The following is a 17,461-nucleotide window of genomic DNA, read 5'->3' as shown; positions in this document are numbered from 1 at the left end:
GATAGTAAGGGTGTTATACAAGAGGCCCGTGCATACGCATGGGTGAATGATTGAGTTTGTGCAATTAATCATAAAGATATGAGAGAAACAAATAAAAGTTGGATAATCATATGTTTGTTATATACATATATTGAGTTTAGAAATATGATCACAATGATGTAATTAATAATCCTGAATCATGTATTAAGTAAACATTCTTAATTAATATGAATACATGGAAAGAGAAGAAAGATTGGTTCTCGAACCAAAAGTGTACATTTTCCATGGCAAAATTTGATAGTTGTGCTGCAATAAATTTAAAAACACCAAGTGAGTTTGCAAATTAATAATGTGTGCAAGATATAGATATAATGATAAGGATAAAGCATGGTTAAAATTTAAAAACAAAATGTTGAGACATAAATAAGGATGAAATAGTCAAAGAAAGAATTCAGAGGAATTGAGAATATGATCCTTAAAAATTATGTGTGACACAATATGCCAAAATCAACTATTTATGAAAACTTCATATAAACACCATTGTTGGTTTCAATGTAATTGTTTAAATCGTCATGAGGAATAACAATCTTCAATCTATATTTGTTAGTAATTTTGAGATTGTAATATATAGTTGGCCATGTGTGAATACTGGTTGTTTAAGGAGTAACCCAACCAATTCTAGCTTAAACCTTATGATTTTGTGTCAAATAAATGATGGTTGATTGAATTGACATAACCAAGCAAATCCTCTCCAAATCACTTACTTATAATGCAAGAAAGTGCATAAAACCTAATGAAGCAAGTGAAAAATGCTTGAAAAGCTAACATAAGATGACTTGTCATCAGCGTGCCACGCCCATGCATTTTTGTGGCATTTGCTCCAACTGGCACGCCAGTTTCACACGCCCAGCTTGTTTTGTTGTTTTCTTCCCGTTTTTGATGTCTTTTTCACCTGAAATTCAGCACAAACTTATTTCAAAGCAATGTACCATAATATTCATCAAATAATGCATGAATTGCAATGATCAAATGAGATTATGCTCTTTTATGGTCCTTTTTATGCAAGAAAAAGGGTAGATGATGCAAGTCATCAGTCCCTTTTTGGACAAGTTCGTGGTGGTTTTCATAGACGACATCTTAGTTTACTCCAAGACGGTAAGGGAGCATGAGGAACACTTGAGGATTGTGTTGTAAATCCTAAAGGAGCGAAAGCTGTATGCCAAGTTGTCGAAGTGTGAGTTCTGGAAGGAAGAGGTGAAGTTCTTGGGCCACGTGGTGAGCAAAGGAAGAATAGTCGTGGATCCTTCAAAGGTAGAAGCAGTGATGGAATGGGAAAGACCAACGACGGTAACGGAAGTGAGAAGCTTCTTGGGTTTATCCGGATATTACCGGAGGTTTATCGAAGGATTTTCTCGGATTGCACTACCAATGACGAAGTTAACAAGGAAAGAAGTGCCATTCGTGTGGACGCCGGAGTGCAAAGAGAGTTTTCAGACTCTGAAGCAGAGATTAACTTTAGCACCTATTCTAATCTTACCGGAACCGCACATGAACCGTTTGAAGTGTATTGTGATGCGTCACTGAAGGGTTTGGGTTGCGTGTTGATGCAACACCGGAATGTGGTGGCTTACGCATTACGTCTGCTGAGACTGCATGAGGTGAATTACCCCATTCATGACATGGAATTAGTGGCGATTGTGTTTGCATTAAAGATTTGGAGACACCACTTGTACGGATTAAGGTTTAGCGTCTTTTCTGATCATAAGAGTCTCAAGTACATCTTTGACCAGAAAGAGCTTAATATGCGCCAGAGAAGGTGGTTGGAGTTGCTTAAAGATTATGATTTTGAGTTGAGTTATCACCCTGGAAAGGCGAACGTGGTAGAAAATGCTTTGAGTCGGAAATCCTTAACGATTGCTTGTATGAGAATCAAGGAGGAGGATGGTGTGCGAAATCGTGATCATTCCATTCCTTGGTAACGGCGCTAAAAACTCAATACGCACGTTTATGATCTTATATCTGTTTCACAACTTCGTACAACTAACCAGCAAGTGCACTGGGTCGTCCAAGTAATAAATCTTACGTGAGTAAGGGTCGATCCCACGGAGATTGTCGGCTTGAAGCAAGCTATGGTCACCTTGTAAATCTCAGTCAGGCGGATTAATTTGTATTAAGAAATTATAGTGGATGAAAATAAATAAAATATAAAATAGGATAGTGGTACTTATGTAATTCATTGGTGAGAATTTCAGATAAGCGTATAGAGATGCTTTCGTTCCTCTGATCTCTGCTTTCCTGCTGTCTTCATCCAATCAATCCTACTCATTTCCATGGCAAGCTTTATGTAGGGCATCACCGTTGTCAATGGCTACATCCCATCCTCCAGTGAAAATGGTCCAATGCGCTGTCACTGCATGGCTAATCATCTGTCGGTTCTCGATCATACTGGAATAGGATTTACTATCCTTTTGCGTCTGTCACTACGCCCAGCACTTGCGAGTTTGAAGCTCGTCATAGCCATCCCTTCCCAGATCCTACTCGGAATACCACAGACAAGGTTTAGACTTTTTGGATCTCAGGAATGGCCATCCATGGGTTCTAACTTATACCACGAAGACTCTAATAGCTCGGACTCGGTCCCCTGTATTAGATATCCAAGAGATATGCATTCAATCGAAGGTAGAACGGAAGTGGTTGTCAGGCACGCGTTCATAGGGGAATGATGATGACTTTGTCACGATCATCACATTCATGTTGAAGTGCTAATGAATATCTTAGAAGCGGAATAAGTTGAATTGAATAGAAAAACAGTAGTACTTTGCATTAATCTTTGAGGAACAGCAGAGCTCCACACCTTAATCTATGGTGTGTAGAAACTCTACCGTTGAAAATACATAAGTGATGAAGGTTCAGGCATGGCCGAGAGGCCAACCCCCAAAACGTGATCAAAGGATCAAAATTTAATCCAAAGATGTAAATACAATAGTAAAAAGTCCTATTTATACTAAACTAGTTACTAGGGTTTACAGAATGAGTAAATGATGCAGAAATCCACTTCCGAGGCCCACTTGGTGTGTACTTGGGCTGAGCTTAAAGTTTACATGTGGAGAGGTCATTCTTGGAGTTGAACGCCAGTTTGTAACGTGTTTATGGCGTTGAACTCCACTTTGCAACTTGTTTCTGGCGCTGAACGCCAGACTGCAACATGGAACTGGTGTTCAATGCCAGTTTGCGTCGTCTAAACTCGGGCAAAGTATGGACTATTATATATTGATGGAAAGCTCTGGATGTCTAATTTCCAACGCAATTGAAAGCGCACCATTTGAAGTTCTGTGGCTCCAGAAAATCTACTTTGAGTGCAGGGAGGTCAGAATCCAACAGCATCTGCAGTCCTTCTTCAACCTCTGAATCTGATTTTTGCTCAGGTCCCTCAATTTCAGCCAGAAAATACCTGAAATCATAGAAAAACACACAAACTCATAGTAAAGTCTAGAAATGTGATTTTTAATTAAAAACTAATAAAAATATACTAAAAACTAACTAAATCATACTGAAAACTATGTAAAAACAATGCCAAAAAGCGTGTAAATTATCCGCTCATCACAACACCAAACTTAAATTGTTGCTTGTCCCCAAGCAACTGAAAATCAAATAGGATAAAAAGAAGAGAATATACTATAAATTCTAAAATATCAATGAAACTTAGCTCCAATCAGATGAGCGGGACTTGTAGCTTTTTGCCTCTTGAATAGTTTTGGCATCTCACTTTATCCATTGAGGTTCAGAATGATTGGCATCTATATGAACTCAGAGTTTAGATAATGTTATTGATTCTCCTAGTTCAGTATGTTGATTCTTGAACACAGCTACTTTATGAGTCTTGGCCGTGGCCCTAAGCACTTTGTTTCCCGTATTACCACCGGATACATAAATGCCACAGACACATAATTGGGTGAACCTTTTCAGATTGTGACTAAGCTTTGCTAAAGTCCCCAATTAGAGGTGTCCAGGGTTCTTAAGCACACTCTTCTTTTGCTTTGGACCTTGACTTTAACCGCTCAGTCTCAAGTTTTCATTTGATACGTTCACGCCACAAGCACATGGTTAGGGACAGCTTGGTTTAGCCGCTTAGGCCAGGATTTTATTCCTTTAGGCCCTCCTATCCACTGATGCTCAAAGCCTTGGATCCTTTTTATTTACCCTTGCCTTTTGGTTTTAAGGGTTATTGGCTTTTTGCTCTTGCCTTTTGGTTTTAAGAGCTTTTGACTTTTTCTGCTTGCTTTTTCTTTTTCCCATTTTTTCGCTATTTTTTCACATTTTTTTTCTGCAAGCTTTTATATTCACTGCTTTTTCTTGCTTCAAGAATCATTTTTATGATTTTTCAGATTATCAAATAACATGTCTCCTTTTTCCTTATTCTTCAAGGGCCAACATATTTAACATTCATAAACAACAACTTCAAAAGACATATGCACTGTTCAAGCATTCATTCAGAAAACAAAAAGTATTATCACCACATCAAAATAATTAAACTAGTTTCAAGGATGAATTTGAAACCATGTACTTCTTGTTCTTTTGTAATTAAAACAGTTTTCATTTAAGAGAGGTGATGGATTCATATTCACTACTTTAAGGCATAGACACTTAGACACTGATGATCATGTAATAAAGACACAAACATAGATAAACATTTAACATAAGAAAATGAAAAATAGAAAATTTAAGAACAAGGAATGAGTCCACCTTAGTGATGGTGGCGTTTCCTTCTTGAAGAACCAATGATGTCCTTGAGCTCTTCTATGTCTCTTTCTTGTCTTTGTTGCTCCTCCCTCATTGCTCTTTGATCTTCTCTAATTTCATGGAGGATGATGGAGTGCTCTTGATGTTCCACGCTTAGTTGTCCCATGTTGGAACTTAATTCTCCTAGGGAGGTGTTGATTTGCTCCCAATAGTTTTGTGGAGGGAAGTGCATCCCTTGAGGCATTAGTGGTTATGAAAAAAAGCAATGCTTTTTCCACACCAAACTTAAAATGTTTGCTCGTCCTCGAGCAAAAGAAGAAAGAAAGGATGAGAAGAAGGAGAGATGGAGGTGTGTTGATGGTTTGAATTTGAGTGGGTGGGTGTAGGTGGGTTGTATGATGGTTTTAGGGGAGTAATGGATGTGAGTGGTGAAGAGGTGATGGAGAAGAGAGATTGAGGTGATTGGTGAAGGGTTCTTGGGAAAGAGTGATATAGGATTATGAGGAGGGAAGGTGAGTGGAGGTAGGTGGGGATCCTGTGGGGTCCACAGATGCTGAGATGATCATGTGGGGTTCACAGATCCTGAGGTGTTAAGGATTTGCATCCCTGCACCAATTAGGCATGTAAAACGCCTTTGCATGCAATTCTGGCGTTTAAACGCTGAATTGATGCTTGTTCTGGGCGTTCAACACCCAGATGCAGCATGTTTCTGGCGTTGAACGCCAGTTCTATGCTTGTTTCTGGCGTTTAATGCCAGCTTTCCTCTGGGTGCAATCCTGGCATTTAAACGCCAGACTGCTGCTTGTTTCTGGCGTTTAACGCCAGTTTCATGCTCTGTTCTGGCATTAAACGCCAGCCAGATGCTCCTTACTAGCGTTTAAACGCCAGTAAGCCCTTCCTCCAGGGTGTTCTATTTTCAATGCTGTTTTTCATTCTGTTTTTGATTTTTCAGTAGTTTTTGTGACTCCACATGATCATCAACCTAGTAAATCAAAGAAAATAAAATAAAATATATTAAATAACATTGAGTTGCCTCCCAACAAGTGCTTCTTTAATGTCAATAGCTTGATAGTGGGCTCTCATGGAGCCACACAGGTGATCAGGTCAATTTTATAGACTCCCAACACCAAACTTAGAGTTTGGTTGAGGCCTCCCAACACCAAACTTAGAGTTTGACTGTGGGGGCTTTGGTTGACTCTGCAGTGAGAGAAGCTTTTCATGCTTCCTCTCCATGGTTACAGAAGGAGATCCTTGAGTTTTAAACACAAGGGAGTCCTCATTCAGTTGAATGATCAATTCTCCTCTATCCACATCAATCACAGCTCTTGCTGTGGCTAGGAAGGGTCTTCCAAGAATGATGGATTCATCCTCATCCTTCCCAATATCCAGGATTATGAAATCAGCAGGGATGTAAAGGCCTTCAACCTTTACTAACACGTCCTCTACTTGACCATAAGCCTATTTTCTTGAGTTGTCTGCCATCTCTAATGAGATTCTGATAGCTAGCACCTCAAAGATTCCCAGTTTCTCCATTACAGAGAGGGGCATGAGGTTTATTCCTGACCCAAGGTCACATAGAGCCTTCTCAAAGGTCATGGTGCCTATGGTACACGGTATTAAGAACTTTCCAGGATCCTGTTTCTTCTTAGGCAATCTCAGTTGATCCAGATCACTCAGTTGATTGGTGAGTAAGGGAGGTTCATCTTCCCAAGTCTCATTACCAAATAATTTGGCATTTAGCTTCATGATTGCACCAAGGTACTTGGCAACTTACTCTTCAGTAACATCTTCATTCTCTTCAGAAGAAGAATACTCATCAGAGCTCATGAATGGCATAAGGAGGTTTAATGGAATCTCTATGGTCTCCAGATGAGCCTCAGAGTCCTTTGGTTCCTCAGAGAGAAACTCCTTATTGATCTCTGGATGTCCCAGGAGGTCTTCCTCACTGGGATTCACGTCCTCCTCCTCTTTTGTGGTTTCGGCCATGATGGTCATTTCAATGGCCTTGCACTCTCCTTTTGGATTTTCTTCTGTATTGCTTGGGAGAGTACTAGGAGGGGTTTCAGTGATCCTTTTACTCAGCTGGCCCACTTGTGCTTCCAGATTTCTAATGGAGGACCTTGTTTCATTCATGAAACTTAGAGTGGCCTTAGATAGATCATAGACTATGTTTGCCAAGTTAGATGGGGTCTGCTCAGAACTCTCTGTCTTTTGCTGAGTGGATGATGGAAAAGGCTTGCTATTGCTAAACTTGTTTCTTCCACCATTATTAAAGCCTTGTTGAGGCTTTTGTTGATCCTTCCATGAGAGATTTGGGTGATTTCACCATGAGGGATTATAGGTGTTTCTATAGGGTTCACCCATGTAATTCACCTCTGCTATTGCAGGGTTCTCAGGATCATAAGCTTCTTCTTCAGAAGATGCCTCTTGAGTACTGTTGGATGCAGCTTGCATTCCATTCAGACTCTGAGAAATCATATTGACTTGCTGAGAAAATATTTTATTCTGAGCCAATATGGCATTTAGAGTATCAATTTCAAGAACTCCCTTCTTCTGAGGCGTCCCATTACTCACAGGATTCCTCTCAGAAGTGTACATGAACTGGTTATTAGCAACCATGTCAATGAGTTCTTGAGCTTCTGCAGGCGTTTTCTTTAGGTGAATGGATCCACCTGCAGAAGTATCCAATGACATCTTAGCTAATTCAGACAGGCCATCATAGAATATATCCAGGATGGTCCATTCTGAAAGCATGTCAGAAGGACACTTTTTGGTCAGTTGCTTATATCTCTCCCAAGCTTCATAGAGGGATTCACCTTCTTTCTGTCTGAAGGTTTGAACATCCATTCTAAGTTTACTCAGCTTTTGAGGAGGAAAGAACTTGGCTAAGAAAGCCGTGACCAGCTTATCCCAAGAGTTCAGGCTATATTTGGGTTCAGAGTCCAACCACACTCTAGCTCTGTCTCTTACAGCAAACGGGAAAAGCATAAGCCTGTAGACCTCGGGGTCAACCCCATTGGTCTTAACAATATCACAGATCTGCAAGAACTCAGTTAAGAACTGAAAAGGATCTTCAGATGGAAGTCCATAAAACTTGCAGTTCTGTTGCATCAGAGAAACTAATTGAGGTTTCAGCTCAAAATTGTTTGCTCCAATGGCAGGAATGGAGATGCTTCTTCCATGTAAATTGGAATCAGGTGCAGTAAAGTCACCAAGCATCCTCCTTGCATTATTGTTATTTTCGGTTGCCATCTCCTCTTCTTGTTCGAAAATTCCTGTAAGGTTGTCTCTGGATTGTTGTACTTTAACTTCTCTTAGTTTCCTTTTCAGAGTCCTTTCAGGTTCAGGATCTGCTTCAACAAGAATGTTCTTGTCCTTGCTCCTGCTCATATGACAAAGAAGGAAATAACAAAGAAAATATGGAATCCTCTATGTCACAGTATAGAGATTCCTTTGTGTGAGTAGAAGAAGAAAAGAATGTAATGTAAAGAAGAGAAGAGGGAAAACTCGAACACAGAGAGGGAGGTGGTGTTCGAATTTTTGGATGGAAGAGAAGTGTTAGTAGATGAATAAATAAATAGAAGGATATGAGAGAGAGAATTTCGAAATTTAATTAAAATAAAAATTAAAATTGAAAGTTAGATTTCAAAAATTAAAGTTGAAATTAAATTAAAATTAAAACAATTAGTTAATTAAAAAGGAATTTTGAAAAAGGAGAGAGGGAATTTTCGAAAATAAGAGAGAGAGGATTAGTTAGGTAGTTTTGAAAAAGATATGATTGAAACAAAAAGATAAGATTGATTGAAAAAGTTTTGAAATTTGTTTTTGAAAAAGATATGATTGAAATTTAAAAAGATATGATTGAAACAAAAAGATAAGATTTGAAAATCAATTTTAAAAGGATAAGAAGTTAGAAAAGATTTTGAAATTGAATTTGAAAAAGATATGATTGAAATTTTAATTTGAAAAAGATTTGAAAAGAAAATTAAAAAGATTTGATTTTGAAAACTAAAGTTGATTACTTGACTAACAAGAAACTAAAAAGATATGATTCTAGAGTTTAAAGATTGAATCTTTCTTAATAAGCAAGTAACAACTTGAAATTTTTCAATCAATCATATTAAATGTTAGTAAAGATTTTGAAAATTAAGAAATAAAATAAGAAAAAGATTTTGAAAATCAAATTTAAAAAGTTTTCGAAAATATGAAGGTAAAATGAAAAAGATTTGATTTTTGAAAAAGATTTTGAAAAGATAAGATTTTTAAATTGAAAATTTGATTTGATTCATAAGAAACAATTAAATTTAAAAACTTTTTGACTAAATCAAATCATATTTTTGAAAATTTTGAGTAAAATAAGGAAAAGATATTTTTTTTATATTTGAATTTTTAATGAAGAAAGAGAAAAACATGAAAAAGACTCATAACATAAAAATTATGAATCAAAACACCCAATGCATGCAAGAACACCATGAATGTCAAGATGAACACCAAGAACACTTTGAAGATCAAGATGAACATCAAGACTTATTTTTGAAAATTTTTAATGAAAGAAAAATATGCAAGACATCAAACTTAGAAATTTTCAAACTTTAGAAACTAACAAATTAAAAATGCATATGAAAAACAAGAAAAGACACAAAACAAGAAAATATGAAGATCAAACAAGAAGACTGGCCAGGAACAACTTGAAGATCATGAAGAACATATGATGAATTTTCGAAAATTCTTGAGAAAAAAGAAACACATGCAAGACACCAAACTTAAAAATTGACTCTAGACTCAAACAAGAAACATCAAAAATATTTTTGATTTTATGATTTTATAAATTTTTTTGTATTTTTTGAAAATTAATTGGGAAAAACGAAAAAGAAAATTTTTTTTTGTATTTTTTTCGAAAATAAGAAATAAAATAAAAAAAACTTAAAATTAAAATAAAATTACCTAATCTGAGCAACAGGATGAACCGTCAGTTGTCCAAACTCGAACAATCCTCGGCAACGGCGCCAAAAACTTGGTGTGCAAAATCGTGATCATTCCATTCCTTGGTAACGGAGCTAAAAACTCAATACGCACGTTTATGATCTTATATCTGTTTCACAACTTCGTACAACTAACCAGCAAGTGCACTGGGTCGTCCAAGTAATAAACCTTACGTGAGTAAGGGTCGATCCCACGGAGATTGTCGGCTTGAAGCAAGCTATGGTCACCTTGTAAATCTCAGTCAGGCGGATTAATTTGTATTAAGAAATTATAGTGGATGAAAATAAATAAAATATAAAATAGGATAGTGGTACTTATGTAATTCATTGGTGAGAATTTCAGATAAGCGTATAGAGATGCTTTCGTTCCTCTGATCTCTGCTTTCCTGCTGTCTTCATCCAATCAATCCTACTCATTTCCATGGCAAGCTTTATGTAGGGCATCACCGTTGTCAATGGCTACATCCCATCCTCCAGTGAAAATGGTCCAATGCGCTGTCACTGCATGGCTAATCATCTGTCGGTTCTCGATCATACTGGAATAGGATTTACTATCCTTTTGCGTCTGTCACTACGCCCAGCACTTGCGAGTTTGAAGCTCGTCATAGCCATCCCTTCCCAGATCCTACTCGGAATACCACAGACAAGGTTTAGACTTTTTGGATCTCAGGAATGGCCATCCATGGGTTCTAACTTATACCACGAAGACTCTAATAGCTCGGACTCGGTCCCCTGTATTAGATATCCAAGAGATATGCATTCAATCGAAGGTAGAACGGAAGTGGTTGTCAGGCACGCGTTCATAGGGGAATGATGATGACTTTGTCACGATCATCACATTCATGTTGAAGTGCTAATGAATATCTTAGAAGCGGAATAAGTTGAATTGAATAGAAAAACAGTAGTACTTTGCATTAATCTTTGAGGAACAGCAGAGCTCCACACCTTAATCTATGGTGTGTAGAAACTCTACCGTTGAAAATACATAAGTGATCAAGGTTCAAGCATGGCCGAGAGGCCAACCCCCAAATCGTGATCAAAGGATCAAAAGATAATCCAAAGATGTAAATACAATAGTAAAAATTTCTATTTATACTAAACTAGTTACTAGGGCTTATAGAATGAGTAAATGATGCAGAAATCCACTTCCGGGGCCCACTTGGTGTGTGCTTAGGCTGAGATTGAAGTTTACACGTGGAGAGGTCATTCTTAGAGTTGAACGCCAGTTTGTAACGTGTTTCTGGCATTGAACTCCACTTTGCAACTTGTTTCTGGTGCTGAACGCCAGACTGCAACATGGAACTGGCGTTCAACGCCAGTTTGCGTCGTCTAAACTCGAGCAAAGTATGAACTATTATATATTTCTGGAAAGCCCTGGATGTCTAACTTCCAACGCAATTTGAAGCGTGCCATTTGGAGTTCTGTAGCTCCAGAAAATCCACTTTGAGTGCAGAGAGGTCAGAATCCAACAGCATCTGCAGTCCTTCTTCAACCTCTGAATCTGATTTTTGCTCAGGTCCCTCAATTTCAGCCAGAAAATACCTGAAATCATAGAAAAACACACAAACTCATAGTAAAGTCCAGAAATGTGATTTTTAATTAAAAACTAATAAAAATATACTAAAAACTAACTAAATCATACTGAAAACTATGTAAAAACAATGCTAAAAGCGTATAAATTATCCGCTCATCAGAGGAGTTAGTGGATAAATTTGTGGATCTTAAGCTGGATATTGGTGAAGTTGCCAGAAGAGCTTGTTTGAACCAGTTACAAATTTCTAGCACGTTTAAATCAGTAATACAAAGGGCTCAGCAAGATGAGCAGAAGCTTCAGCAATTGTTTCAACCAGTTGGTGATAAGAGGCGTGAAGAATTCACTAAGGATGATGAAGGGTTATGGAGATACAAGGGAAGGATTTGCATACCGGATGTAGGAAGTTTGAGACAAGATTTGTTGTTGGAAGCTCACAACAGTGGGTTTTCCATTCATCCCGGAAGCACGAAGATCTATTATGACTTGAAGAAGATGTTCTGGTGGCTGGAGATGAAGGGTGATGTAGCAACAGTGGTATCCAAGTATCTAACTTGCCACAAGGTGAAGATAGAGCATCAGAAGCCGTCAGGAATGTTACAGCCACTTGAAATCCCTCAGTGGAAGTGGGAAGGAATCACGATGGATTTCGTGACAGGTTTACCGAGGACTAGGTCGGGATTTGATGTGATTTGGGTGGTCGTGGATTGCTTAACCAAATCCGTTCATTTTCTGCCTATCCAAGTAAAAGAGATGGCTCCGTATGAGGCCTTGTATGGACGGAAGTGCCAATCTCCACCCTGTTGGTATGAATCCGGTGAAGCAAGCATTTTGGGTCCTGATTTGATAGCGGAGACTACTGAGAAGAATAAGAAGATATGAGAAAGAATTTTGACTGCTCAGAGTCAACAGAAAAGTTATGCAGACTAGAGGAGAAAACTGTTAAGAGTTTGAAGTGGGGGAGCATGTATTCCTTAGGCTTACACCGACAACTGGATTGGAAGAGCAATCAAAACCAAGAAGTTGAACCCAAGATATATGGGACCATTTGAGATTCTGAAGAGATTTCGGCCGGTGGCGTATCAAGTAGCTTTGCCACCTCATCTGTCTAACTTGCATGACGTATTCCATGTGTCACAACTTCGTAAATAAACGTCGGATGCTGCTCATGTGTTGCATCCTGAGTCGACTGAGTTGAAGGAAAACTTAACTTTCCAAGTAACGCCAGTGAGGATCGACGACACTAGTGTGAAGAAGCTGCGAGGAAAGGAAGTTTCATTGGTTAAAGTTTCTTGGGAGCGAGCAGGAGTTGAGGAGCATACTTGGGACTTGGTGTCTAAGATGCGAAAGGATTATCCCGAGCTATTCTCAGGTAATTCAAATTTTGAGGGCAAAATTTCTTATTTGGTGGGGAGAATATAAAAACCGCAACCAAGCAACCGGTTAATTGAGTTATTATATTGCCCAAAATAGATTCTAAAAAGTTAGAGTGAGAATTTGAGGATTTAAATATGATTTTTTGGACTCAGTGGGTCTTTCTGAGTCAGAAAATGTGTTTTCTGCGAAAAACTGTGAAGAACCACAAACCAGCACTTGAACCGATTGAACCAGTTCAAGTCTGCCCAGTACCGCACGAGAAAAAGTGAAAACAGTAAAAAATCTTAGAAAAATGTTAGAAATAGAAAACCGGGCGTTAATTTTAAAGGTTTGGCCCGAAGTTGGGCCAAATAGGCTAAAAACGCTAATGGGTTGGACCGAACCCAAGTTGGGGCCAAGCCCAACATATATAAGCACTTAAGTGAACCTTTTTTCACTCACAAAACACAACACACAGCAGAAAAGAGAAGGGGGAGAGGAGAAGAGATAGAACACTATTCACTCTTCACTTCAATCTGCGATATCTCGAGCTACAGAGCTCCGATTCGTGTGCCGTCAGCGGATACGCGAAGCTCTCGCCGAGTCCGTCAATTCTATCTGAGCCTTTTGGTAAGTTTCTCGAAATTCTTCTTCCCTTCTGTTGCCCTAAGATTTTGAGTTTGATGAGTGATGATCTTGAGAAAACCTTATATTTTGGTTGTTTAGGTGCTACTCCTTGGTGAGGAAATGTTGGGTTCTAGCCCAAATTTCAGTAGATGAGGTAAGATTCTCAAGAACCCTAGTAAAAATGACTAATTTTGGGTATTAGGTTTTAATTTATGTGATATATGTGGTGATAGCTTGAATTTTGGAGCTTGTTGGTGATTGTTGGTGCTTGTTGGAGGTTCTTGGTGGCCTAGATTGTGGTTGAAAACTCTTTTGGTGCTCATTTAGGGTTTTGGTGCATAAGGGAATTCACCAATGTATGGTTTCAGTTTCCTCTATGTAGTATATTGATGAGCGGATAATTTATACCCTTTTTGGCATTATTTTTACATGGTTTTTAATATGTTTTAGTTACTTTTTATTATATTTTTATTAGTTTTTATTCAAAAATCACATTTCTGGACTTTACTATGAGTTTGTGTATTTTTCTGTGATTTCAGGTATTTTCTGGCTGAAATTGAGGGACCTGAGCAAAAATCTGATTCAGAGGCTGAAAATGGACTGCAAATGCTGTTAGATTCTGACCTCTCTGCACTCGAAGTGAAATTTCTGGAGTTAAAGAAGCCCAATTGGCACGCTCTCAATTGCGTTGGAAAGTAGATATCTTGGGCTTTCCAGCAATATATAATAGTCTATACTTTGCCCGAGATTTGATGGCCCAAACTGGCGTCCAAAGTCAGCCTAAAAATTCTAGCGTAAAACGCCCAAACTGGCACCAAAGCAGGCGTTTAACTCCAGGAACAGCCTAAGTACGAAAAAGCTTCAATGCTCAGTCCAAGCACACACCAAGTGGGCCCCGTAAGTGGATTTCTGCACTATCTGCACTTAGTTACTCATTTTCTGTAAACCCTAGTTACTGGTTTAGTATAAAAACTACTTTTAGAGATTTATTTTATATCTTTGATCATATCATGTAACTTTGGGACTTTGAGACCTCCATGGGAGGCTGGCCATTCGGCCATGCCTAACCCTTTTTCACTTATGTATTTTCTACAGTGGAGTTTCTACACCCCATAGATTAAGGTGTGGAGCTCTGCGGTTCTTCATGAATTAATGCAAGTACTACTATTTTTCTTTCAATTCACGCCTACTTCTTCTCCAAGATATACTCTTGTTCTTAATTCAGTTAAGTCAGAATGAAGGGGTGACCCATGACAATCACCCACTATCTTCGTTACTCGTTTAGCCAAGATCCGCATGCCTGACAACCACAAGCGGTCTACATGATGTTCAACGTAGCCATTGGACGATAGCCGGAGTATATTCTCTTGGATATCTAATACACGGACCGAGTCCGTGAGATTAGTATCTTCGTGGTATAGGCTAGAACCATTGGCAGCATTTCTGGGATCCGAAAAGTCTAAACCTTGTCTGTGGTATTCCAAGTAGGATCCGGGAAGGGATGACTGTAAAGAGCTTCAAACCTACGAATGTTGGGTGCAAGTGACAGTGTGCCAAAGGATCAATGGATCCTATTCCGACGCTAGCAGGAACCGACAGATGATTAGCCATGCGGTAGCTGTACCTGGTATTTTTCATCCGAGACGAGAAATCCGACAGTTGATTAGCCGTGCAAAAACTGTAGAGGACCATTTTCACTAAGAGGATCTTACAGCTTGCCATGGAAAGGAGCACGCATGGTTGGAAGAAGGTAATAGAAAAGCAGAGGTTTAGAAGCAACAAAGTATCTCTAGACGCTTATCTGAAATTCCCACCAATGAATTACATAAGTAACTTTATTTTATTTTATGTTTTATTTATCTTTTAATTTTCAAAACCTCATAAAAATTTGAATCCGCTTGACTGAGATTTACAAGGATGACCATAGCTTGCTTCAAGCCGACAATCTCTGTGGGATCGACCCTTACTCACGTAAGGTTTATTACTTGGACGACCCAGTGCACTTGCTGGTTAGCTGTACCAGAGTTGTGAAAAGTGTGGATCACAATTCCGTGCACCAAGTTTTTGGCACCGTTGCTGGGGATTGTTCGAGTTTGGACAACTGACGGTTCATCTTGTTGCTCAGATTAGGTAATTTTATTTCATGTTTAAGCTTTTTGTTTTTACTCTTTTTATTTTCGAAAAAAATTCAAAAAAAATATATATTTTATTTTGTTCTTCAAAATTTTTAAGAATGAATTCTAGAGTTTCATCATGATCTGTTGAAGCCTGGCTGGCTGTCAAGCCATGTCTAATCTTTTGGACCGAGGCTTCCACTTATCATTGCAGGAGCCTTTTGATTCCCATCAATTTGGCTGTTGTCTGTAATGCTCTGCTGAAGCTTGGCTGGCCATTGGCCATGTCTAATCTTTTGGACTGAAGCTTTCACATAAAGCTTGGCTAGCTATTAAGTCATGTCTAAATTTTTGGACCGAAGCTTTAGACTAACATTGCATGATTCCTGGAATTCTTATTAAAAATTTTGAATTTCTTTATTTTCTTTTTCCAAAATAATTTTCAAAAAATCCAAAAAAATCAATAAAAACCATAAAAACCAAAAATTTTATGTTTCTTGTTGAAATCTAGTGTCAAATTTTAAGTTTGGTGTCAATTACATGTTTTAATCTTTCCTGAAATTTTCAAAAATTCATGCATGTGTTCTTCATGATCTTCAAGTTGTTCTTGAAGATTTTCCTTATTTGATCTTTAAATTTTCTTGTTTTGTGTCTTTTCTTGTTTTTCATATGCACTTTTGAATTATTAGTGTCTAAGGTTTGAAAATTTTTAAGTTTGGTGTCTTGCATGTCTTTCTTTTCTTAAAAATTTTCAAAAAAAAAAAACATGTTCTTGATGTTCATCATGATCTTCAAAGTGTTCTTGGTGTTCATCTTGACATTCAAAGTGTTCTTGCATATCTTTCTTGTTTTGATTCATAATTTTTATGTCATGTGTCATTTAGATGTTTTTCTCTTTCCTCATTAAAATTCAAAAATAAAAAAAGTATCTTTCCCTTATTTCACTAATAAATTTTGAAATTTTGAATTGATTTAGTCAAAAAGTTTTAAAATTTTAGTTGTTTCTTATTAGTCAAGTCAAAATTTCAATTTAAAAATTTTTATCTTTTCAAATCTTTTTCAAAAATCAAATATTTTTCATTTTTTCTTAATATTTTTGAGAATTTAAAAAAATTAATTAAAATTAATTTTTTAAATCTTTTTCTTACTGTTATCTCATAATTTTCGAAATTAATGCTAACATTTAATATTTTGATTCAAAAATTTCAAGTTGTTACTTGCCTATTAAGAAAGGTTCAATCTTTAAATTCTAGAATCATATCTTTTAGTTTCTTGTTAGTCAAGTAATCAACTTTAATTTCAAAAATCAAATCTTTTTAGTTTCCTTTTCAAATCTTTTTCAAAATAAATTTCAAATCATATCTTTTCAAAATTTTAATTTCAAAATCTTTTCTAACTTCTCATCTTTTCAAAATTGATTTTCAAATCTTTTTCAATTAACCACTTGATTTGTTTGTTTTAAAAGTTTACTATTTCCTATCTTTTTCAAAACCACCTAACTACTTTTCTCTCTCTCTAATTTTCGAAAACCCCTCACCACTTTTTCAAAATTCTTTCTAATTAACTAATTGTTTTAAATTTTAATTTTAATTTTATTCCTTTTAATAATTTTGAATTCTAACCAATAATTAAAATAAAAACAAAAATATTTTTCTTTTCTTTTTAATTAGTATTCGAATTTTCTCTCCCTCTCCTCTCTTTCTATTAATTTATTTAATTACTAACACTTCTCTTCTTCTTATAATTCGAACCCTCTCCCTCTTTCTGTGTTCGAATTCTTCTCAGTCTATCTCTACCTCATTCTTCTATTCTTCTACTCACATAAAGGAATCTCTATACCGTGACATAGAGGATTCCTCTTCTTCTCTATTCTCTTCTTTTTCATATGAGCAGGAACAAGGATAAGAACATTATTGTTGAAGCTGACCCTAAACCTAAAAGGACTCTAAAGAGGAAGCTAAGAGAAGCTAAAGCACAACACTCTGGAGAGGACCTAACAGAAATTTTCGAAAAAGAAGAAGTCATGGCAGCCGAAAATAACAACAATGGTGGAGATGCAAGGAAGATGCTTGGTGACTTTATTGCACCCTCTTCTGACTTCTGTGGAAGAAGCATCTCAATTCCTGCAATTG

The 17,461-nt window shown here is 37.2% G+C and overlaps 1 non-coding gene across 1 annotated transcript; it reads left to right on the top strand.

The window, feature by feature from the left end:
- The first annotated feature begins 7,467 nt into the window (after positions 1-7,467).
- Positions 7,468-7,575, top strand: LOC112780516 (small nucleolar RNA R71). The gene has a single exon (XR_003191347.1). It is a non-coding gene; the product is annotated as a small nucleolar RNA R71 (small nucleolar RNA).
- Positions 7,576-17,461: the final 9,886 nt, after the last annotated feature.

Source organism: Arachis hypogaea, chromosome 19 (assembly GCF_003086295.3).
Source record: "Arachis hypogaea cultivar Tifrunner chromosome 19, arahy.Tifrunner.gnm2.J5K5, whole genome shotgun sequence".
In the NCBI taxonomy this organism is placed as follows: domain Eukaryota; kingdom Viridiplantae; phylum Streptophyta; class Magnoliopsida; order Fabales; family Fabaceae; genus Arachis; species Arachis hypogaea.
The sequence above is the reverse complement of the archived record's forward strand: the minus strand, read 5'-3'. Positions and strand labels throughout refer to the sequence as shown.